The sequence below is a fragment of the Toxotes jaculatrix genome, chromosome 2 (assembly GCF_017976425.1).
Source record: "Toxotes jaculatrix isolate fToxJac2 chromosome 2, fToxJac2.pri, whole genome shotgun sequence".
Taxonomy (NCBI): Eukaryota; Metazoa; Chordata; class Actinopteri; family Toxotidae; genus Toxotes; species Toxotes jaculatrix.
The window spans coordinates 12,278,392-12,304,775 of record NC_054395.1 but is presented as its reverse complement, the minus strand read 5'-3'; the positions used below and the strand labels follow the sequence as shown (position 1 = coordinate 12,304,775).

Below are 26,384 nucleotides of genomic sequence, written 5' to 3'. Positions count from 1 at the left end.
CCCTCTTTTAAATCAAATAGTGACATCAGGACTGTTTATAATGTTAAAACCTAAGTTTGGTGGATACTCTCCAGTAGTCTTCTCGTAACAGCAAGTTGGTCCCAGCCAAACCAGCCTGACAGATAAAGAGGTGTGAGGGAACTCAGCGGAAAAATCCCTGCCTGTGTGTATTTGTCTGTGTGTGTATGTTTGAGTTTACCAAATGAGCTACCTGACAGTCCTTATGTGTGTGTGTGGTATAATCACCAGCGGCAGCAGAGGATGGCAGGTGACTTGAGTGACAGGTTAAAGTGGGAAGGGGAAGGAGAGGAGGGTGCACTGCATGCGCTCAGTAGTGTGTCACCAGGCAGGCCTGTGTCTCCTGTCTTATCTGACAGGCACACTGCAGAACAGCAAAATCCCCTGCGTAAGCCCCTCGAGCACTCCTCTGGGACATAGTGTGTGTCTGTGTATGTGCATGTGTAAAGAGGCAGAGACAGTTTCTGAAACTATAAGGGTGCTTGTATATGTGTGATAATGTTTGTGTGTGTGTGTGTGTGTGTTTGTGTTTGTGTGTGTGTGTGTGTGTGTCAGAGGTGGTGAGAATCTCGTTATTTTCCTATCTTCCTGCGTAAAGCCTCCTAATTCCACATCACCTTCAACACTGCATGACCGCTCAAGGTGATAGGACAGGACAGGCCCAGAGTCCAAACTCACACACACACATACAAACACACATACATGCACACGCACACACGTACACCCTCACACACACATATACGCATGCATCTGCACAGATTGAGAGTGCAATTACAGGTCAGTCTGGCAAAGGAAAAGCTGTTCTGCAACAGTGATAGATAGACCTGAGCATTCAAGGAAGAAAGAAGAAATTAGGAGGGATGGGAAAAGTGTGTGTGCATGTTTCTGAGTGTGTGCAAGAAGGGGAAGTGGAGGGCAAAGAAATGGAAGGAGGGGAAGGTATGAAGGGGAAGAATTGGCAAAAAAATAAACCATACACCCTAACCTTCGGTTTTAAAAGTGGATTAAGTAAGCCAAAATAAAATTGAGCAAGGCATGTGAAAAGATTCAGAGTCGATATATATTAGCCATGCCACTCATGCAGAGGTGTGTGTGTGTGTGTGTGGTGATGGCAGTCAGTATAAACACAAGGAATGAAGAGGAGAACGAGTCTGGTCCAAGTAAAGCAGGGACTGTGGTCTTGTCACGTGCCAAAATAAATCAGCACAAACCCTATCCACTAAATCATGTTTTTCTTCTTTACCATGCAACGTTGTTCCTGTTCAGTAGAACAAAATAAAAGAAGGGAGAAAATAGAGAAAGTGAGAAATATATTAATCTGATAACAGCCTTGTAGAATAAACATGATTAACATGATATCATTTTATCATTTTCTTTCACTTATTTTGACACATTTCACCATTCAAAACAAATTTCTTTTGTGAAACAGGCCCCTGGATGTTACTTGTCTTACAGAACAATTATATTTGTCCAGGACAGAAAGTGTGACATGTGAAACAGGCAGCACTTAGATGGTGACACTGCCCAGTGGCAAATAAGGGAAGTCCAGCAGTTTAAATGGGAGGATTTCTTGTCACTTCTCTAGTCTGCCTGTGACTCTGACCCATTATTCTTTTGTCTGTGTTACTGAAAATCAATATCATTATCAAAGAAACCTGCCATCTTAATGTTTTTTTGTGCACCTTCTCCATTTTCTTTGTTATCTTTGAAGACCTTCACCTTAAAAGGCCAAGCTTGAACATCAGTTAAGGTATTATCTGCACTTTTATGTAAGTTAGAATAACTAACATCCTTTGTCTACTTTTTTAACACAGTGATGGACTGGGGAAATTATCTTTCGCTGACCTCAGGTTCAGCCCCTTTGTTATCCATCCATCCATGTGTTTAGGTTATCTACACATATCAAATGACACTTTTAAAACATGAGCTCTATTATCTGCCACCGTATCCCATATCTTCCACAAAATTCCTGCCCATGGGTTGTTTTTACACATGCTTTACTGAATGATCAGGGGAAATGTGATAATGTAAGACCTGTCAACTACTGTTTCATGACACTTGCAGATAAACCTTTGACATTTAGATGTACATATGGACTAAGCCAGACCACTGTATAAAAAAGTATTCTATGATTTGAACATATCTTTTTATTTTGACCACCTTTTTTTCAGTTGGAAGACTAAATTATTTGCAACACACTGCATTATATATGTTTTCTTTTCATTTTTGCTTTACTTTGTATCAGTAGAAGAATATTCTGGGTTGACCTCACCACTAGAGGACCCAATGTGCTTGAAACTGCAGATGAACAGTGTCTTAATGTAACAGGAAATAGTTACTTTTAGACATGTGAAAACATCATATCAAAGCAAAAATTTATTTTAAACAAATTTCAGTATTAAATCTAGTGTTTGGAAATCTGTACATCAGTCTACAGTTACTGTTACCCTTAATACCCATCACATTAATCTGAAAAGTGCAGATTTTGCACAAATGTAGAACAGTAATAATGTATAATGTTTAATGCACATATACACACACATATCTACACACACCTATGAATACACAGGGTTCCACATGTTGGTCTCACATACTGAAATATACACACAGAAAATCTACAGTGTCACACAAACTCTCTCACAGACACACACACTCATCACACACTTTTTACTTTTCATTAGCTGAGTCTTCCAAATCAAGGGCAAGTATCTTTTTTTTTTTAATCAGAAGGATCAAAAAAAAGACAACAAAAAATAAATAAATAAAAGAAACCGATGAAAGTTTGATGCTAACAGCCTTTTGCTTTTTATTTGAATGAGAGAACAACCTCCGCTCCTGTCTGTCCCCTCTGGCTATATGGGAAAAAGTCAATATTTCAAGAGAGCAGAGACACTCATTAAATATTTCAAACAAAGGAAAACTGACATCACTGCCCAATCTCTCTCTCTCTCTCTCTCTCTCTCTCTCTCTCTCTCTCTCTCTCTCTCTCTCCTCTCTCTCTCCCCCTCTCTCTCTCTATCCCATCCCTCTCTCTCATTCTACACCTGGACTCTGGTGTAGAATGAGACTCTGGTGGCTTATCTTTCTACTATCTTCACTTCATATTTCACACACATAAATAGAAAAAAGACAAAGAGGCAGCCATTACATAGCTAATTGATCAGTAATGATAATCCAAGAGAAGATATCTATCCTGTAGTCTACACAGTATATACACTGTACCATACTTTGCTAAACGTTTGTGTTTCTTCTTTACGCATTTGTTACCAACTTTCTGCTGATGTGGTGGATGTTCCAGCCAGAGGGAAGGGTTAAAAGGAAGGTTAATGGGTTTTTCCGCTGAGGAAGGGTTGAAATGGGGGTTAATGGGTTTTAAGGCGTGGCAGTGGATCAGTGTCTAGCTTCTTTCACCATAAAGTTACCTTGGTGGTCAATTCATCACCAGGTAATCAACAGACCCACCTTGAACCTACAGGGGCTGTTAGCTTAAAAAAATGTCCAGTTTGCTGCTCCCTGCTATAAAATGATTGGGGGAAAAAAGCGAATGCGACATGTGACCAGGTGGTGAAAGCTATTTTTTTTCTCTTGTTCTAGACATTCTACCTGTCTGCCCTGAGGAAACACCATCTGACTCACAGGAAGTGTAGTGTTTTAAAATTGCATCAGAAGCAGTGTGTTTGAAATACATAGGAGAAGAGCTAGGAATTTAGCATGAGCAGCATTAACCACCATGGATGAAAAGACAATGCAAAGAGTGACATCTAGAGAACGGCTCATAAATTTATGAACAATGTATGAAGAATCCAAACATTTTATGTATTTGTGGCTTTAACATTTATTTTGGAGCCAGTGGTTCAAATTGTGACAATGCCAAGAAGTAGATTCCTGTTTTGGTTTTATAGGTATTTCTTAAAAAGTGTTTCATTGGGTCCTAGGGCATCACACGACCTGCAGTTCAGCGAGTGGCCACTATGTTAAAATCTCTGCACACTGCAGCACTGTAACAAGGAAGTGTGCTTGTGCCTGTCACAGTGTCTTTTTCCAAAGCCTTGGATAAATACGGCACATTTAATTTTATAATTACACAAATATTTCACTGAGGCAGAGTTTCACTGGGAGGAGAAATAATGCCATTGGAGTTGGTGTTTTCTGGCTAAGTAGACTAACATTGGACTAAAACATTGGACTAAAAAAAAAAGGCCAGAGACAAAGAGGATAATAACATGGACCCAATGCCTTTGTTAATAACTGAACAAGTTAACAAAAAGTGAGTTATAATTATTTTCAAATCATAAATTCTAAATCTAAAATCTGAGCTATTTAGGTTTTATTTGAATTAGTTATGCTATACCTCTCCTAAATCAAATTAAAAAAAATCCTAAAAATGTATCAATCAGACCTTATGTAAGGTTGCTTTTAATCAGATCCTTCTGTGTCCAGCTGTTTTTTAGGATTTTTATGGATATGAGCACTTTTTTACTCTACATCAAGAGTAGCCATGAAAAGAAAAATGTCACAAAAGTGTAACACACAGTCTTAAAATCATCAGTTTAGCATTACACTCAAGTAAGACTGTTGGGCACACAATGGAAAGGTTTTCAAAAAGGTCAGAGATTTAGATGTGTTTTTCTAGTAGTGGCTAATGTAGCCTCAGGCCACCAGCCGCAAGCATATACTTTATGAGGAGCAAGCTACAGAGGTCCAGTATCACGTCTTTCCAACTCCACACCCCCAGATTTTTTCAGCTTGAAACTTGTCGTCTCAAATGACATCACTAGAGGCATTTTATCAGATTTCATGCAGCTTGCTCTGGAGTCACAAAAGGTTTTATACAAATCTTCCTCTTTAAAGAAGCAAAGGGATCAAAAAAGATGGCTTTCTGTCATTTATCAAATCATTCCTGGTATAAGTCATTAGATGGGGAAGAAAATACTCTTGTATTTACAGTCACTGTCAACTGGAAGGCTCAACTTAATTATCAGAGATATCTTTAAGCTGTCTGTAACTAAACTCCATGTCAGCAGTGACTGATTATCACTTAAGATATCACAAAGGAAGTTTGTGTAGCTACAACAGACCGCACAATAAGTAACATGTAACACCTTGTTTGATTGTCCACTGCACCCTTACTGCAAAGGTAAATTAAGGGTTAATGTGTCGGCTTCAGTGGTATGGTAATGGAAGGGTTGCAGTGCAGGTTAAGGTGGGTTTGGGGTGGAGGGCTTATTAAGACCTGTGAGACCTGGGATTACAGGACTGAATAGGTGAGATGACAGACAAAATGCACACCTATGAGCTTGAAAACGTATACACCCACTCACACACAAAACATGCTGGTGAAGAAGATGCTGATACTCTGCATTGTGAGAGAGAATGAGAAATAGTATAAAAGGGGAGAAACTTCAAAAGCCTTATAAAGGCAGATGAATAGTCAGAAAGAGGATGAAGAAGAGAAAAGAGATGGGTGGGAGAGAGGATGATACTGAGGCAAAGTGGCATGGGATAAGCCTCTGTCATTAGTTGTGGGATTTCAGCAAAAACCTGCAGAAAAGGCAGAAGTAAATGAGATTAGAGAACAAAAGTGGCAGAGTGTGGTGGGATGGAGGGTTAAGAGAGGAGTGGAGGGAAGAGGCACACAATAATCACAGGTGTAAAAGGACTAAAGACTTATAATCTTCTGTATGTCCACTGTTTTCTTTATTCACCAATGATTTTTGGTCCACTTAAAATTCATAGAATGATTTATTTTTCAAGAGCAACAAAAGCAACAAAAACTATTCATATATCCAAGCCATAAGATGTATGTAGACCTTATAATGTCCTAAAACTGAAAATACAACCTAAGTGTTACTTATCAGTGCCAACTGAAAAAGACAGATTCTCCGCAAAAGCAATAATAATTCTCTCTAAATCCCCCACTTTCACGGGTGGACCATCAGGAAATAAAACATCCAAGACATACACATGCACCCCCACATGCACGCAAACTCTTTCTCCTTTCCTGATTTGTGCTCAGAAGAATCACACACTGATCAAATACAATTAAAATACCAAACCAACAAAATGTTCTCACTTGCATACATTCCCTCAAAAAACAAAAAAATACACACATACACACACACACACACTGTCCGGCAACGCTATTATGTTACTCAAGGAAATCACCCTAATGATCAACACTGATATGAAACCACAAATACAGCAGAGTTGACACACACTGAGAAGTGCATAATCCATTCCAACAAACACCTACACAGGGTATTCTCCAGCTTCAAAAATATATAGATAAAAAACAGAAATCATTCAACTTTCAAAACATGCAAGTAAAAACACATTTCAGTCTTGACCCACAGTAAAACACATAACTTCCTACATCAGTTTCTCATTAAATTAAAACCTCTTATAAATAGCTTCACTTGATAGAGATATGGGATAATGTGGTAAGAGACAATGATCTTGGCATAAAAGACAAAAAGAGATGCAAGACCTTAAGAGATTATGTAATTTAATCAAAATCTCACCTTCAGCAGCAGCTTCCTCTGCCTGTGTCCTGTTTCAGTCCTCAACCCGTCCGAGTCACTTTCCCCTTGGCAGGTGCCATCATGGTCAAATAGTCCACAGGAAAGGGCTGGAAAGGGCTATTCTCTAATTTTCTCTCTGTCTCTCTTTCTTATCCTCCCTGTCTGTGTCCCGTTCAGATCTGTATCACCACACGAAAACCAGCATGTGTGTGGGTAAGTGTGTGTGTATGTGTGCGCACAGCTCCAAAGGTCCTGGAATTCCTGAGTCCTGCGCTAAAAGAGCAAGCGTGGTTGAGCTCCCTCTCTGTCTTTCTCTCTGCTCTCCTTTTCTTTTTTCCTCTCGCTCCCGGCCAGGCAGAGAGGAGGGGAGGACTGTCAGAGGGTGGGAGGGAAGACAGAAGCTGCTTTCAGCCAACTCTTCCCCTGTCTCTTCTTTCTCCCCCTTTTTCTCTTCCTCTGTCTTTTTCCCTGTCTCTTTCTTTCTGCCTAACTTTTACGCTCTGTCTTTTGCCTTGTTGTCTGTGACACATACTCTTTCACTGCTCAGCATGACATGAAAGCAAAGCTCCCTGTGTCATACACACATACACCCACACCCTCCTCTTTCTTTCAACGCCACTCCCTCTGCCACAGTCCAGAGGTAAAGTCACTGCCTGGTTCTGTCACCCAGCCACAGTGTCTTTCTCCTGTTGTTATGATTCAACGTGCTTTATCCTCAAAGGCTCAGTACTGTGTGTGTGTGTGTGTGTGTGTGTGTGTGTGTGTGTGTGTGTGTGTGTGTGTGTGTGTGTGTGTGTGTGTGTGTGTGTGTGTGTGTGTGTGTGTTTCTAAGTGATCCTGCACATTTTTTTGGCTGATTTAGTTGTGATAAGGATCAGGGTGAGACTGTAAGGGTGCACTTAACACTTCAGTTTGAAGATCCATCACAAAGTTCATTCTTCCTTTAAAGATTCTTTAAAGTGTTAACTCATCCATGAGTGGATGTTACTTGATTCAAGTGTCTGAGTTCAAGGTTCAGACCCAAATTATCAAACTATAAACTCTGATATCTTTGACCTTTTCTCTCCTACTTTGCAACTTGAAAAAGAAAAGAAAAAAATGCAAAGTAATACTTTATTGTTAGGGATTTTGTGGAAGCTTGTCTAATATGTATTTCTCTTGTTTAAATGTGTTGCTGACCACAAAAAGTTGCCTCTCTGAAGAAGTTAGGACACACACAGAGAGAGATAGAAATATACATAAATAATTAGTCATACAAAAAAAACACCCTACACAGGTCCAGATCAGAATTTCAAATTGACCAATAACAGGGCATTAGATTTTAATTGATGGTTAATGATTTTATCTATTTAATATGTAATTTGGTGCAACATTACAAATGTCCCGCTCAGAATTTCTGTTGTTTATGGGGAAATTCAGGCCTCTCGTGTAATTCAAGCATTGGTTAGAAAACTAAAATATGAAATAAATATTAGGGATTGTCGTTGTGTTTACTAAGAAGTCTATACTGTTCTGCTTACACATCTGGTATTTTATTTACCATTTGATTCAATTAGAAAAATGAACTCAAGGGGAAAATTAAAGCTCTCCAAGCTAAGGACTGTGCTAACAATCAGTTGGCAAACTTGTTAGCTCGTTAGCTTAGCTCAGTCTCTGACAGGGCAATAAGTTCACACATTTTATTTAAAAGATGTGCTTTCAAGCAGATCCTCTTATTGTGGCAGTTCCACTTGATTTAACTGACTTGATTTAACAAGTCCTCCAACCTAAACGACCTTCTAGGTCAGTTGTCCCTGCCCTGTGATACGACCCATAGAAGTGTACCAGCTGCGAGCTTTGCCATCATGGTAACAATAATGAACACATGGTCAACGTTGTGGAACAATTGTGGTTTGGTTAGGTTTAGGAAAACATTGTGGTTTGGGTTAAAATAAGTACCTCCTTAAGGTTAGAGGACTTTTATCGTCATGACTATAATAATAAATGCACAGTTAAGGTTGTGGAACAGTCGTGGTCAAAAGAAGCAATGCTTCTTTTAATTACTATGGCTGCCTAACAATAAAATGTAACTGTGGATATTAATAAGCTCCTTACACAGACGACTGAGGGCTTTTTGTTTGTTTATTTGTTTTTTGTTTTGTTTTGTCTTGTTTTAACAGGAGGACAGTTTCAGCTGATTTCACTGCAAAATATTGTCGCTTTAAGGAACAGAATCCCAAACAAGCCAAACTTTCCCTTCCCTGACAATCTGCCAATGATGTTTCCATGAGCACTGCACTTAATCTGTAAATATAACCTACTAGGAAGCTTCCAGAATTTTAATAATTAAACTTGTATAAGAGCAAAAATCATCCCTGAGCATACGAGAACAAATATGGGATAGATAAATCATAAACTAGAGAAAAAATAAGAAGATAATAAGTTTTTCAGTAAGTAAAGCAATATCATTGAGGTAGTGTCTGCGTATACTGTATGCAGCATTACCTACACATCTGTTAATCATTTACTTATATGACATCCCCACTTGAGAGCAATTTAATAATATTTATATGACAGTAAATCCATGAGAGACAAACGGACAAACAAGGGGAAGGGGCTGACAAAAAAAGAGAGACAGAAATAGAGATTACATACCACAAGGGTGAAAGCCTACACCTTACGGGACTCACTCACACAAAACATGGACTAATTTATTGTATTTATAATCAGGCCCCAGACAATAGGGTGGGGCACGGTATCAGTGACGCACACTCATGTACACATACACACAACACAATGAGGACATTTACATTAACACATGGAGGTCCACTCTCACTAAGTACACACACACACCTGCTGAAGGTGCGTTCATGTAAACAGAAACGCATGCAAACACACTTGCCCACACAAAACACACACACATAAACACACAGTGTGCCGTCTGTCTGGCGTCTAGCTGGCACCATTCAGACAGCCATCTCTAGAGGGTTCAGAGGTAGCCAATCACAACTGCCAGTCAGCAGCTTTCATTATCACGCACACATATACACACACACACGGAAGGTCCTTGGAGACTCCAGACTGGGAGAAGAAGTGTGTGAGTATATGTGTGTGTGTGTGTGCGTAGATAACAGAAAATATGCTGGTGCTTGTGTCTATCTGTTACCAGTGAGTAGAATAAAACTGAACAAATTAGAGCAAAAAGAGCAGAACAAGCCAAGAAAAAAATCACAGAAAACAGATAAATACTAAACATTAGAACAATGTAGTATCAACAGATGTGCTCTCTGTGAGCTGCTGTTGATTGTCTCTCTCCACTGTAATCAGTTTTCATCCAGCTGTGCTGAATAAAGCTGCATTACAGTCTGACACGGACAGTTTACCCAGCGTTTACATTTCCTGTATTGGAGGTTATGGTGCTTTTTATTGTTGTTGTGCAGTGCTCAGACTCAGCAGGTAACAACCAGGAATCAAGTTCATTTCTACAATCAGTTTTCTATCAACCTTCCCCATCCACCCCATAAATCTCATCATTTCCTTTAAAGACTACACCATTTTTAGGCATCTCATATTCACAGAGCTCATTTCTTTTGTTTGTTTTTTTTCTCATTTTTTCTACTTGATATGAAAAATGAATGATTCTAAGATGCCAGTGAAAATTGTATTTTAAAAAATACCATCTTATAGAAATCTCATATAAAAGCATGCATAATATCTGATTGTCTTTCACCATTTTGTTTTTGATAGATATAAATACGTTCCTACATCCCATCCTACATCTTCCACTCATTGTAAAACACAAACTTGCAGACTTGCTTAAGACGGCTTTTCTGAGTTACATTATTGCCGCAGGGCTCGCTTAAGGTAACATGACACTTCTATATACACTTATGAGAAATATCAACGGCATTGTTAGTGTGAGTCAACAACAACATCACATTTTGCATTTACCACCTCTCTTTGGCATCACACCTCATTTGATTTTTTTTCTACCTTACTGACAAAGATTCCTCTTTCCCATCATCCCCTCATTAGTTTCACCAAAAAAAATACCCCTCCTTTTTTTTGAGCCATAAAGTATCCAAGCAGATTTACCAAACATCACAAAATATGACGCGCTGATACAACAGTGAGTGTTAGAGCTATCATTACATCAGTCTCTTACAATTATACATAGGAACACTATATACAATAAACTATATAATAATTGTAAAATAATGAAAATAGCACCTATGAAGAATCTCTCCTCACCTGCTATCTACCTGCTTTGGCTCTTCTCCAACATGGTTTCCATAATGTTAGTGGGTTTCTTATTTTTAAATTTCTTAACTAGTTAATTCTTTAGTATATGTGCAGTATTTGCTTGCATGTGTAATGAAGAAGGTTTTTTTGCATTAACCGTTATCTGACACCAGATACAAAGTCTGATAAGCCTGTTAAACACTACCTGATGACACAAACCGGACACGAGCGTGTAAAACTGTCACGCTGTGTTGACAACATCAACACCTCCACAACTGAGCCACCACATATTTTCCACTGCAACAACGGAAACACACACACAAAACACCCATCCCACTACACACATGCACACTGCAGTACCCACCCGCCCCTCTTTCCCCTCTTGTAGCTTGTGAGTACTTGAATCATTTGTTTTTGCTGGAGCCTTTTGAAATTTTGTGGCTTATAATTTATTTATCAGTTATTGATTTGCTACTCCTACTACACCAGCACACCTTCACACACACACCATCTACACCCCCTTTCCCTTTCCCACTTTTTCATTCACACAGAACCAGGGAGGCATGTGTGAGGAAAAGTACATTCTGTTGTCTCTTTGTGTTGCTCTGTCACACGCACACACTCACACACACACACACACACACACACTTGACCCTGTTGCCTCTGTCCTCCATCAGAGCTAACCTTTACTCAGAGAAGCCTGTGGTTTTCCTTTCAATTTCTTCTGCATTCATCTAAAATCGCCTCCTCCCCTTTAAATCCCTCCATCATCCTTCCATCCGGCCAGCCCCAGTCTCCTCTCATGCAACTCTTCTGCTCTCTTCACCTCACCTTTCTTTCATCCCCTCCCTCTCTTCTCCATCCATCCATCCATCTTTAATCATTTTGTTTCATATTCTGACTTCATTTGCCCCCTCCATGCCTCTCCTCCCTGCTTCCATCCCTCCCTACTGCTCTCCTTCACTACCTCTCTAATCCTTCTTTCTCTACCTCCTTGCCTCCAATTAGTCTTTGTTTAATTTATCCTCTCTTTCATCTATCCCAGTTTCCCTCCATTTCTACATCCATACACCCCCACATGCCAGTCCTGTTTTTTTTTTCCTTTTAACAATCTCCATGACTCCATGCACCATATTTCCTTCATTTGCACATTTTCCCTTGGTTTCCCTCCATTTTTGTCTCCCTCCCTTTCTCTTACATCCCACCAAATACTCCCTCTGCCTCCATCCCTCCCTCTCTTCCTCCCTTCCTCTATCCTTCCGACTCTATTCTATGTTTGTTCAAGGCCTCTTTTAACGAAGCCAGTCTCCTCCCAGGTCTCAACAGGCTATTGTCAATACTGATGTCTGGCCTCACACACACACACACACACACACACACACACACACACACACACACACACACACACACACACACACACACACACACACACACACACACACACACACACACACTAACTCACTCACTCACTCACTCACTCACTCACTCACTCACTCACTCACACTCACACACACACCCATGTGAGAGCAAAAACACACAAACCCTCAGACTCATAAACATGCATCCAATAGTACACATGGCTTTCTGTAAAGGTTGCAGCTTCTTCTGTCCTTTGTCCTTTCTTGTAAATTAGAAAAAACTCAGTTTACCCTTTAACACTACCTCACCACACACACACACACACAGAAGGAGTGCCAAATTCACCAGGTCTCCACCACTGAGCTCTTTTCAGGCCCGTATTCACTGGTTTAGATTGACAGGTCATTGTAATGCAGAGAAAGGAGAAACATTAACAACATGCGGTTTGCACGTTGTAGTGGTGGAGTATTGAAAGTGTGCTACAATGAAAACTTGGCTCCAACAAAATCACTGCCCAGAAGCTCCTAAAGAAATGTGCATTTGAATAAACAGCTAGAGATCAATATAAATTATAATTCAGTAAACACACAGGTCAAGGTTTCAGCTGTTAATTGCTACAGTAATACACATCTGAGTTTCAGCTCAGTTTCTCTTTAAAGCCAGTGTTAGTTGTACGCCTTCATTATTTGTTAAACAGAAATCATTCATTGCTTCCAAATCGCCAAGATGCCAGTTTATAGCTGTCTTCTTCAAACCTGCAGAAACTTTCATCAAAGATTTTAAACATAGAAATAGTATGACAGGATGTGACCAAATCTTTTCAGGGCAATTTAATAATAGACTGGTTCTAAAAGGCACCATGGATCTTTGCTTATTTGTTATTTAAACACGAGTTCATCCCTCTGTCCTCGTCTCTCTTTCTCTAGATTCGTCCTCCCAAAGCAGCACTCCTGCTCATATAAATATTTCACATCCAAAACTTAAAAAAGCCTGTTACTTTACACTTCAAAGACCCCAGTGTATGCATCACTCCATCACACACACACTCACACCCCAACTACAGACTCACATGTACATTATAATGCACTCATTCACGGTACAGTTACAGTAGCACCACACCAGATTCATACTCACACATACAAGTACACATTGACAGGTATATAAACTTAAAGAAAATACAACACATTTGTACACACAAGATGGTGATTTGCACACAAATACACACAGTGCTGTGCACTGCAGGCCTGGGACTGACCAGAGAGAGGTGCAGGCAGATACACACATCTCATTAATGATTTATGTCATGAGGATGAGAAGAGAAGAGCTGATAGATTCTGCTCTCAAAAAACACCCCTATAGCTTCCTGCTTGACCAAAACAAAGATATTGCAGAGGGTCTCATATATATTCATGTAAATATCAAAAGAGGCCAATGTATCAAAAAAAAAAATACCCAAGAAGTATCCAATAACAAAACTCAACAACAAAAGGCAATGAAGGCATTAGAGTACTTTAGAAAGGCTATTTGTCAAGCCAAAAGTGTCTAAAATGGCCTGTATTATTTGGCATACCAGTTTCATGTTGGAATACTACATTAGTAAGAAAACCCAATGGACAGATTATATTTAGGACTCTGTGAAAAAATGAGTCTCATGTTGACCAGGAGGCCAAACAGTCCGGAAAGAATTCATTTTCTTCCATGCCTCTCCTATAATTACACAAAATGATTCAACACATCAGCAGACTCTGGATAAGGAATGCTCTCTGACTGACAGTCAAATAGGATTTCAGTGACTTTAGGGTTTTTTTAAAAGTCAAAAAGGGTGAATTTAGATTAAGACATATTGGTGGTCCCCACTTCTGAAATGCTGCAGGGAGTGAGAACCACATATTATCAATAAATGTAGAAATGATCGTCACCATGAAGACTTATGACTTTACTTGAGACTTGAGCCAACTTGAGACAAGCAAAACAATTAAAGTTTCAGTTGTACAAAATGAAATTTTAACCCAATGCTGGTGCTAGTAAAGGAGTCACCAAAGTTAGTACAGTTCCTCCTTAGGGACACATGAACATGCATTACCAAATTTCATGGAGATCCTTTCATTAGAAGAGAGGAGTAAACTCTGCCATGCTGGAGGGACCAGATGACCAAAGTCACTGGGATTCTTCCACTGGAGACCATGAATTTGTGTACGAAATATCATGGCAATCCACAACAGATAAGTATTAAATTTCAGTCTGGACCAGACAAGAGGTGGAGCAGCTGACCAACCATAGACTGACATTGTCATCAGTAGCACCGTGCTGCTAACTTGGCTAAAAATGTGCTTTTAACACATTACTGAAAGCAAAATGTTCAAATGTTTGGTTGCTGTGCCATCCTAATTTTACCTGAGGGACCCACTTAAAGTTTCCTTGTGTAAAACTGTAACTTTTAAAGATATCCATTCATTTTCAAAACTTTCAAGGCCTTATTTTACTGGCCATGAAAGGACATTTTCAAGGCCAGTGGGAACCCAGTTGATTTTTCTTTCAACTCTTCTCTCCCATGGCTTGTAAATCTATACAGAAAAATGTACTCGATTGTGTGTGATTCTGTGAATGTGTGTGTGTGTGTGTGTGTGTGCTCTCACACATCAAGCAGGTGCAGTTGCATTGCCTAATAATGGTCAAGCAGCCGTCTGTCAGAGCCTTTGTAGCCAGATAGAATGAACCAGAACTTAGTGGTGTGTTAGACTCATCAAAGCCTGCCAACACTGGACCTAAAATCATTTTACTGCTCTGGAGAGCACACAGCTGCACTGATTGAAATACCACCTGACCTCACTGAGTGTTTGTGTGTGTGTGTCTACAGGCCTCAGCGTGAGTGACAGGTGGCAACCGGAAAGTATGCATGTGTGTAGACTTGGAAATTGTGACTTTTTCAAAGTGTGAGTCTTGCGGTTTTACTACAAGCTAATGCGTGTGATGTGTATGTTGTATGTGAGCTTGTGTGTGCGCATGTGTGTGTGTGTGTGTCACTGTTGTCCCGCAGTCTGTGTAATTGCTTGGCTGGGAAACCCTTGACTTTCTGACATTTGAGCCCACGACAATCTCTCTTTCTCTTTCTTTCCTTCTTTTTTTTTTTAGATAGGAAACAGCAATCTGTGGAAAAAAAGACAAAGAAAGTGAGTGAGAGAAAGAAAGAGGGAAAAATAAAAGTGAAAGGATGAGAAGGAGAGAAGGACAAAGTGTTCCCTGTGCTCCGTTATGAATCCCAGAGTTCTGGGCGATTCTCCCAGGATTGGGGGTCAACCAAGTACCAGAACCAAGAGCCAGTGATCCACAGCACAGGACGGAATGACACTGAAACTTATGGGAAAATATACACTGTCAGAGCACAATAGGTCAGAAGAGCCAGAGCTGAAAGACTTAAAAGAGGTGAATGGTTTTAGTATCTTTTGACCCTTTTTGACCAAACAACCCCCAGGTACTACAGACAGATGACAAGTTAAAGGGAGAAATGCAAGTGAAGCTCCTAAATTTCTAAACAAGTTCCTGAGTTCCCGATAAAGTTCCTGCAGAGGAAATGGACTGTTTGAAATTCATTCAATATAGATGCGTTACTGTAAACTTGCAGTATAAACAGTTGCACAAAAAAGCATATTTAGATCATGTGTGTCAGCAGTATATCATTTCCGAACCGAACCTCCCATTTAAGGGAGGATGGGAATCAAGAAACGTCCGAAAGTAAACACATTCGGCGGATCATCCTTCACTCCCTTCATTGCTGATGACACACAGCCCTTCTAATTAGATAAACTGCCTGTCCAAACAGTGAAATCAGTAGCTACTGTACCTGAACTTCACCGTACCCCTCTCTTTAGCTCTTCTCCCATCAATTCCTCATTTGTCTCCACATGTATTCTCTCAAATTATCCCCTCAGCTCCTCTTCTAACTCTAAACTTTCCTTTTCATCATATGTCTTGTCATGTGTTGCGGGAGTTATTTTGCACTCACTGCCATAAGTTCATTTGGTTTTATATCATCCAAAGAGCAATAAATACAATTCAGCTGTAGTTTTTAAAACACTTGGGTGTCACCGCACACAATAAAAAAACAAAATCACATTCCTTTTCATAATTTATATTTAACCTAAATAACAAAGCTTTTAACTTGACTTGGTAAGCCATGACCTGCATATTCTTCTACTCCCTTAATGACACTCTGTCAGTTATCTGTTATTATTCCATGGTAGACTGGACGGCTTGGCTCTGTCCATCACCGTACACCCCTTTATCTCCCTCTGTACTCACTCACTCATCCACCCATTACTGCATGTCTTCTTCCTTTTGCTTACTCTGTGTCTTCCTCAGTCCATTTCTCTTTGTGCCTGTCTCTCACCTGTCCTTCTGGATTATGCCACTATCAAAAGAGATCTAATCTAATGTGACTGTGTTGTGACAAGTGGTTTAACAATGAAAATGCTTCATTCCATTTCCAAAATTGTTGATGAACCCATTTACATGTGTTAGTCTGTCCCTCTTTCTTCCACTTTTCTCTTCAAACCATTCTTCCTCCTATTCTTCCATCACATCCCTGCCTTTTTTCAAGTATACATTTAATTTGATTGCACACAAAAATTCTTTCAAAACTGAGTATTTCCACACGTTTGTTTTTAAATGAGCAAAAGATGCAGGAAATGAGCTGCTTAGGCACATGATGTCTGCACTTGTGGAAGCAGATGCAATGCAGACAAACTATGTCTGAGACATTGTGTCATTCAGATGTTTTAGGAATGCTTAATCATTTAACAAAGCAAAACATTTTTAGGATTTCCATCCCTCCCTGCCATTCTTTACATCAGCAGTTGTAAAGAATGGCAGTTTTATAGTTTTAAGTCCTTGAATTTGCATTAGATGCATTCAGATTCTTCACTGTCCCTTCTCTCATCCCTCTGTGCCATTTAAATTCCTTCTTTCCTTTGCAGGAATGCTGACAGGGCATCACTGCCAAGTAGGACTCTGACCTGTCGGTGCAACACAATCCTGAGTACTTTCACTTCCATTGCTCTTTCCTGTAACCTGCTTTTTGCATCCATCTCATTTCCTCATCTGCACCAGTTTCTGATGTCACTTAAACACTCAATTCCCTTCGCTCTCTTCCTGTAATCGTGAACTGCACTTCATCCTCTAATTTTCAACTGAATTCCTTCCCCTTCTTGCAGACAGAGTCAGTGAGATAGAAAACAAGAAACCCAATACAATGTGAAAGGTAAAGAGAGAAGGAGTAAAAGAGACTGAAAGTCACTCTTCACTTTTTCCTGGGTCGGTTCCTGATGGCTCTCCCATTCATTTTGTAAGCAGTAGCAGCTGCCTTCACCTAGGTAGAGAAAGTATATTTCATAACAACTAATGGTTATTTGGTATTGTAACCATGTAATTCAAGAGACTGTCCAAATTCTGGATTCATACGGATTCATTCAAGTTTGCATAAAGTCCCCTGTGCATTTTTATGAAGACAGAGAAAACCATTACAGAAGAGTTTAAATGTTCTTTTCACTAGCTTTCACAAGTATAAGTATCCTGTTAATACAGCACTGCCCAGAGATATTCAGTCTACCACTGTGACCTTCTAGATAACAAGCTACCACCACTACCACTGTGACCAGTTTAAATGGAAACTGACCTTGTTCTTTCAGTGTAATGAAGACTGAAGATAGGATTGTGTTTCATTGCTAACTCAGGAATCCTTTGTGATACACACACACAAAATTGCTCATGTTTAGGCAAATTGACAGCAGACATTTGGTGGGAAAGATCCATCCTGTAGTAACACAAAAGTCATAATTATACCAAAGAAAACCTCCCAAGATTGGGTAAGTTTGATGTCATCAATTATGGCTGAAAAGCTATATTTCAGACATTATTTTATTTTGAAAAAGTGTGTTCAGAAAGACATTTTTATCTTGTGTCATTTGACCTCTGGATGTCCCAGTGGTGCAGCTAGCTAGCAATGTACACACCAACTGTGTGTATGTGAATGTGTCTGTGTGTTAGAAAACAGTAAAGTAGCAAGTAAACACTGGTGCCATTTTGTACAGAGCGATTGTCTTAACATTCTTAAAAATACATTTTAAATGAAATGTAATGTAAAAGACAGAACAACGGGGACCACCCAAAACAATTTAGTCTTGCTCCACGTGTGAACACAACCTGACCCCAGCCCCAGATGCTCTGGGCTTAGCCCCAGACCTTGCCAACTCCTAGAAACACCCCTCCAATAAGCCATAAATCAAACCCAATGGTCAAGACCTACTAGTAGTAAACAAATAAAGCATAAAGCAGTAAACAACTTTTTCCTCATTGTTGTGGGTGGGTCATCTCCTGCTATTTACTGGCATCCATACAGAATGAATAGTCAGATGTGTGTCGTACCTTCTTTTTTGGGCCTTCACTGTAGGGCTAAGTTTGTATGTCTAGTAATTCAACTGAATGGCTAGAAAATAAACTGTAGACAAAAAACATAAGCAATATGTACGGTACACGTCAAACTTCCAGTAAAGGATAACTGCATGAACATGGTTATAAAAGAATGTGTGAACACTGTAGCTTTCTCAGCTTTGACCTGTGTTGTGTCTAATGCAGCATGGCTCCATATGATAAGGAAATGCTTGAACAAGTAAGATTGTGAGACTTCATAAAGACTGGAGAGGGTACAAGAGCATCAGTAGGTGACTGAACATAAGTTGAAACACACTTGTAGCAGTGGTTAGGAGGTATAAGAGGAGCTATACTACCAATAACAGAAAGAACAGTGGCCATCCTCAAAAATAGGTAAGTGCTTCTCACTTGGCACAAGAATTACCCATGGAAAGGGGTGTTTCAGTGACTAATCAGACAATGTGAAGGGCCCTGCATGAAGTCTAGCTTTACAGACAGAGAAAGCCATTGTTCACAAAACTGCAAGATTAAACTTTTGCAAAAAACATGAAAAGAAGCCTGACGAATGTTGGCAGCACGTTCTTTGGTCAGTTGGAACCAAAATAAATTAGTTTGGATCAGATGGGGTCCAGCATGTTTGGTGTTGACCTGGCCAGAACTACCACATTGGCAGCACTGTGCCAGTTGTTTAGGATGAAGACAGCAGTGTTGTGATATGGGGCTGTGTATGTGTGTGTGAACATTTTCAGATATTGTCAGGAAGTGTTGCTATCTGTTTCTGTGAAATTGCTTCCTATGTGGGGCCATTTTGACCTTTTTTAAGGACCAAGTGCCCGAGCTTTTCTGCATGTGTGTGTGTGTGTGTGTGTGCGTGCGTGCATGTGTGTGTGTGTGTGCGCACATATCTGCCCCACCCCATGCATACCACATACACACAGAGCTGTTATGACAGGACGGACAGATAAGCCTGGCGCTCACAGACCAAATATACTCACACTACACCGTGGGAAACAAGAGCATGTGTGCAACTGTGTGTGTGCTGTCGAAGCCAATGCTTCTTCATTTACCGTTGACCAACCAAATTGTCTATATCCTCATATACTTCCCATCTCTTTGTTTCTTCATGCCTCACCTCTTTTCAAAACTGAAATATGTGTCAATTTACTTCAATATACGTTCATGGATGTGTGTGAGTGTGTATGTGTTTTTCAGTGTTACTCAAGGACACTTAAATGCTGATAAGTGGCACAACACAACAACCCCACATCCAGAAACCTTGAGAGCAGTCAGCCAAAGTGTCTCACACACTAACACACACACATAAGCACACACACAGAAGGAAATAGACACTTATTATGGTTATAGGGCTGCTAGTGGAAATGGAAGACAAACTAATACTATTTGAAACACACACAACAGGATGTGACAGCAGTATATAATGTGCGCACACATACAGCAGGCATACAGTTTATAATGGTTATTGACTAAAAGATACACACAACAAATTCCATGAACACAGAAGGTGACACTCTTTCCCTCTTCTTTTATCTCAATACTCCATCTAATTCACTCTTGTCCCCATTTTTATTCTCTTCATATTTCCTTCTCTTCTTCTCTGTCCTGTCCTTGGCTTTTATTTCTCCCTCTGTCTTTTTTTGTATCACTTTATCCTTCATTTTCTCTCTGTCTCACTCTCTCCCTCTTCTGCCCTTGGCTCTCATCCCTTGTTCTCTGTCTTGTCTGCTCCTATTATCATCTGTGGCTTTTTTATATCCATCTGCCTTTCCTGCTTTATCTTCATTTACAACCACCATGCACACTGACAGTGCACTGTGTGCTGATTTATTATGGGTACAAAAGATATGTATTTGTATGAGTGTTTGTGCACATGTATGGTAAGGTCCCAATAATTTCAAAGAGGGGAAGAAAGAAGCAAAAATATATATGAAAGTACTGAGTTGAGTACAGATCTACACACCTAAAACAGTTTTTCATTTTCTGTTAAATATATTTCTGATCACGATAACCTGAAGGAATAAATACAGTTCTTATTATTAGGTAGTTTCATGCACGCTAACTGCAATTGTCCTGTAAACTGATAAGAGTTTAAAAGATATGAAATATTTGACATAGCACTTTGTGAAAAAGGCAGGAACAAAGCTGGTGTTGATTTCGCTTGCAATTGTTCCTTTTATGTCTGTACTTGTCAGTTTGGTGCTAGATTCCTCTTATCATATTTTCTCTGATGTACTACTTCAAACAGCTACAATATTTTTTCCCTGCTCTGTTTTGGTTTGCTGTTGTCCAGAAAATGGGGTTAAATTCTTGAATCTGAGTATCTCTTCTTCACCTGGCGTACAGGATTGCCTAAATGTTTTGGCTCTTTGGAGTTTTCAAACAACAGTCAGTTTTAAATGAGTATGTTCAAAATGAAGAGGGCCATGTTGAGGAAATGAAGGAAAGAATTAGGGAGGTATTTATATATCATCATGATAACTAGTAGATGAATTGTTTGGTTGACTGATAGAAAATTATTCAGCAGCTGTTTTGATAATCAAGCTTTTAGCTTCTCAGCTGTATTTGCTTCTTTTCTTCTTTTTTTTTCTTCCTAAGACAGAAAAGGTAAAATGATGAGAACACTCTGTTTTGTTGAAGGATTGGATGGTTTAAAAAAAGATTGAGGACACATGGAAGGAACAAAAAGGGGAACAAAGTATGTAAAGTTAAGAGAGAATGAAAAGCAGACATGAGTAGGGATCCTAAAAAAAACATAAAGGGAGGAGATGAGGGAGCAGCTGGATGGAGGGATTGAATGGGGGTGCTCTAGGGAGAGGAGGGGATGGAGGGATTGAGTGCAAGTGCTGGGGGGAGAGGAGGAAGGTGAATGCTGGGTGTTTGGTGAGAGGATAGAGGCAAAGGTAGGATGAATGGGGTTTTATGGAGGATGGGAGAACTTGTATGTGTGCAGAGGGGATAAGAAAGCGACCTAAAGGGGAAAGAACAGGTGCCAGATGGATCGGATGAGAGATTGAGACAGAAGAAGAGATGGAGAGCACAGAGAGAGATAGATAGAGGCACTGGGGATAGATATCACCATTGTTCAAGACTGTGAACTTGTGCCAGACATGATTAAAGACTTGGCCTGAAAAACCCTTAAGCATGGTTAAAACCCTTTGCTGAAGTCTATGCGCTAAAGGGATGAGTGGGTGGGTTAGTAGGATAAACAGCAAAAGAGAGGAGAAAGAGGGTGAAGAGGAGGGAGAGGTGAGGAAGAAGAGGAGGAAGGTGAAGATCCCCTTAGGAGGCCAAATAGGCTTATGTAAGGCCCCTGCAGAGAAAGACGAGAGTCATGCCCGTTTACTTCTGTTTAAGTGCACACACTCACACACACATGCAGAACCAGTGACGCGCTGGCCAGTGTCCCAGACGTCTCCCCTGAGGATACAGTATGTACACACTGGCATACTCAGACAAAGACCTGGATCCGCAGACACACTTTCTGTAAACACAACCAGAAATGCTGATACAGGGAGACAGAGGAGAAATGCAATGTAAATCAATGGCAAGATAATGGCATAATAACCTGATAAACTGGATGAGGTTCCCATGTATGGATTAACCCCAAACCTCAACATTTCCATTAAATGAAGTCTTAGTTTGGACAAGGATTTATCTGCTGGACAGAATTACTGGCTGAAGATAATAATACATCCAAAGTTCAGAAAAGAGTCAAAGAAAACCACAATAAACTGAAATTTATTCAGTACACTGATTTACATATGAGCAGATAGAAATCTGAGTCAACATTTGGAAGGTTAACAACTCAGGTGTTTAGAAGAAGACTTCTGAGGACAGTCTTTATCAGAATTGCACATGTGACAGATTTTGTTTGTCTTTTCTCTTCCATTTATTCGTTTTGATAAATTCCTGTAACACAGACAGCTGATGTCATGCAAAAGAGATTATGGGACAAACTGACAACCAAAAACACTTGAGCATATGTATACCATATGAGGTAACTCACACTGTATTTATTGTGTCTCTCTGTGTTATGTTTGGGTGTTTTATGAGAAATCACAAAGCTAAAAATTTAATTTTTCAATGCCAAGATATTGTTTTCTCTTCTGTCATATGTTTTAAAAGGTCCCTTTGTCAGATTTACAAACCCTCCAACCCCATTTCCTCACACACCGGAGATGAGAGCTGAGACAGAGCAACTGCTAAATGGTTAATCCTGTCATAAAAAGACACACCTGCAGCAGCATTAGAGAGAGACAAGAGAGAAAAAAGCAACAGGGAAAGGCGCAGGTGCAGCCAGTAAGCACGGTTTTTAACAAGGGATTTTAAATCCTGGAAAAATCTCACAAATGATCACCAAACTGCAGCAACTGAATCCACAGCACAGGCTTCTGATGATGATTTCCCAAGGAGTCGAGGTCTGAACCCAGTGGGAAGGGTTGCCTTTTTTATGATTGCCATATATCAACCTCAAAGTGAATTGAAGTTACATAGAAAGCCAGAACAAAAAAAAAAAATTAAAATTTCTGTGCAGTTTAATGGAGTCCGATTAAAACGATTAGGCTTACAAAAAAGTTGTAGGCATGCTAAATTTCTGATGTAACCCAGCAGAAACAGAGTTTTCTTATTTTGTTACATATTTGATATTCAATCATAATTTTATTTTTTGTTATTTCTTTCTTCATGCCTGTTTCTTCATGCTTATTTGGTTGATTTATGTATCTGTCAAGTTTATTTTATTGTTACTGGTCCAATCACACAGTAGTGAAATGCTATAGGAGGGAGGAAGTAAGTCCCGCCCTCTTTGAGGTAGCAAGTGCGGTAGTACACACTTCGCAGTAGCGAGAGAAACAGACGTAAATGAGTGAGAATTGAGAAGTAAACTCTTGTCGGTTATTGCACATAAGTTAGTTTCAGCCGTTTAAAAGTATTCGAAAGGAAAAACAGAAGTGATTGAGACGAGCCGAAGCCTGTTGCTGTGGGTTTACTGTGACTGGACCGTCTTGGTGAGTCATTTTCAGCTAAGCTAATGTAGCTATTGGCGGTAGCCTGTGTCGCTTCGTCTGGCTGTGTACTAGGTGATTGTGTGTGTCTGCTTGCTAGCTTATGTGCTACATGCAAAATGTGATAGTTGCTGCTGTGACATGTTAAAAGCTCATTAACGGGGCGCATATTTCACTTTTAACGTGAAGAAATGAATGTTAACTGGGGCTGTATTGTGTAATTTTGTAATTAATTTGGTCTTTTTGAATAAACTGAATATTATTAGTATTAGGGACGCACGGAATATTCGGCCACCGAAAATTTTCGGCCGAAAATGGCTCAAAAGTGTATTTTCGGTTTTCGGCCGAAAGACTTTTATCACCGAAACAACATGGCCGAAACAGGATGTTGTGATGACGCAAGCGAAAACCGCGGCCAGTACGAGTTTGTCTGGAAAGGCCAACATATCAGCAGTGTGGACGTATTTCAGTAAATCTGAGAAAGACACACGGATAGCGATTTGCAAAACATGTAATGTTAAAATTTCAAGAGAATTTCTTCACGTCGGGTTTAATTTATCTCCTGAAATCCAAACATCTCGATCGCTGTATTGAAAATGAGAGGAATGCAGCACAGAAAAGGAAAATCCCTCCGAGTACGCCCACTCCGTCTGTGGCGGACCTTTTTGAAAAGGCACGGAAATTTAAAACTTGAAGCGCTGCAATTCTTTGTTGTTGCGATTTGTTGTTGTTAAAGGCCTACGGTTAACATATGGGCTATGGCAATCTTTGTTTTGATACGCTATTATGTTGTAGCCCTACAGCACAGACTTATATGCACTTTGTGTTTTTATGAGACAGCATAATTAATTTTACAATCTTGTTTAAACTGATTTATTCTTTGAAACATTCATATTAATTTATGTAATTGCAATGCCTTGCAATTTTCGTGAGGTTAGTACACAGTCATAGCCATAAATGCAATCATAATTGGCATAATAATTTCTTTCTGTGTTTTGGTTTTTGGCCTTGGTTTCCTCATTTTCGATTTTGGCCAAGAATTTTCATTTTGGTGCATCCCTAATTAGTATACTGTGAAACAAGGTTGGTCAAAACAAATAACGTGTAAGAAAAGGTAAAAAAAAAAAATGTGTGAGGATAAAAATTATGACTTTAATCGATATTTTAAGTTGAGAATTCAACTTAAAATATAAGAGATATAAGAGAAATATAAGCGATTTCATATTGAATTGTATTTCAGTTCATGATGTAAAAGCAAGCATGTAAAAATTCACGGTCAAGATATGTAGCTATAGTTAATGGCTAAAAAGCGCTAGTAATCATAATTTCTTTGTTCATTCCATAAAATAATGTGGGTTGAATCTGCTGGTCTCACAGAACAATGTCATAAATATATATTTAATCTAAAATATGGCCATAAGTGATCAAATTTTATCACTGTAAATAAGGGTTTTATATATCGTTATGCAGGCTAGGTTTTTTGATAACACTGGAAACTCCTTGGATTCTGGAAACTGGAAATTGGATCTTCTCCCTGACGAGAGAGATGGCGATCCACTGGGAGATCTGATTGCTTCTTCATCACAGAGGGATCCCACCTGTTCCTTCTTCCTTGCACAGGTTCATTGTTGTGGTAGGTAAGAAACTTGAACAAACTCTTTTACTAGAACAATGAACACTAATGACTGTTTGACCTTTCATACCTAAAGAATCCAGCTGGCAAAACTACACAACCTGACTGAAAGAAACTGTGCAAAATTATAAACTGCTTCAGGTATTGTAACAAGAGAAACTGAAGTGATTTTTGAGTTGAAATTCTGATATAATGAATTGAGTGGTAACTTTTGTTAGAGATGTTGGCCGCTAAGTAGTATTTTTTTCTACAAGATATTCTGTGTTAGGTATAAGTGTTCAAATTAAGTTCATCCCTGGGTCTGTTTTCACCTTTCTATCACACAGCACAGCATTTACATCCATGACTCTAGAAATTGGTCACACAAAGCTGTCATGTCGCGCGCATTCTTCTGACTGCAATCCCTGTAAATCCATGTAAAATGTGGAAAAGATCTAGAGCGTGCCTCCATTTTAGAAGCACCGATGCTTACAGTGCACAATGCAAAATATGTAAAAAGATAACACTTCTACCAAAACTGGCAACAAGTTGAATATGATGAAACACTTGACGGTGCATGGAATCAATTTAATTAAATGTTAATTGAATATAGACTCAGCTGCAGTATCAACACTGGTAAGAATGTATTAAGACATCCTACATTTTCCCCATTTAATTTTCAGATGGCGTTTCATATTGGGGATTTTTTTCCTTCACTTTTGGTTCACAGAAGAGGCCAAAGCTCTCTGCCCCTGAGGACCTATTTGCTGAAGGGGACATGGCAGTTGAACTAAGAACAGAGGCCAGGGTCAGTAGCATTACAGAGAAGATTCAGGCAGAGATAGAGCATTACAGAGGTCAACCATCTACTTGGCAACAAGGTATCTGTCTGCAAGCAACATCCATACCCTCAGAACGTACATTTTCTACTGCTGGGAACACTATTAGCCTGGAGCAAGCTTGTCTGACACCTGAAAAAGCAGACATGCTAATTTTTCTAAAGAATTGCTGAGTGATATAATGGTATGCTGCAGTAAGCCTAATATACTGACTTTTCCACTGAAAACTATTTGCACTATTTCATTGTGTTGGTTACATTTGTTCCTTTGTACTTTTTGTCACTTTGCATGTTTTCCATGCATGTATGAATGAAAAAGTGCAGAAACTGAAAAATAAAACCAAAGTTTTTCAAAGTTATGTGTAATG

The 26,384-nt window shown here is 39.5% G+C and overlaps 1 protein-coding gene across 1 annotated transcript in view; it reads right to left on the bottom strand.

Moving 5' to 3' along the window:
- Positions 1-7,056, bottom strand: part of sema3b (sema domain, immunoglobulin domain (Ig), short basic domain, secreted, (semaphorin) 3B) — a 73,202-nt gene extending 66,146 nt beyond the window's left edge. The window contains exon 1 of the mRNA XM_041051707.1: positions 6,540-7,056. The gene's annotated coding sequence lies outside the window, so the exon portion shown is untranslated. The remainder of the gene's footprint in view (positions 1-6,539) is intronic.
- Between the last annotated feature and the right edge of the window lie 19,328 nt (positions 7,057-26,384).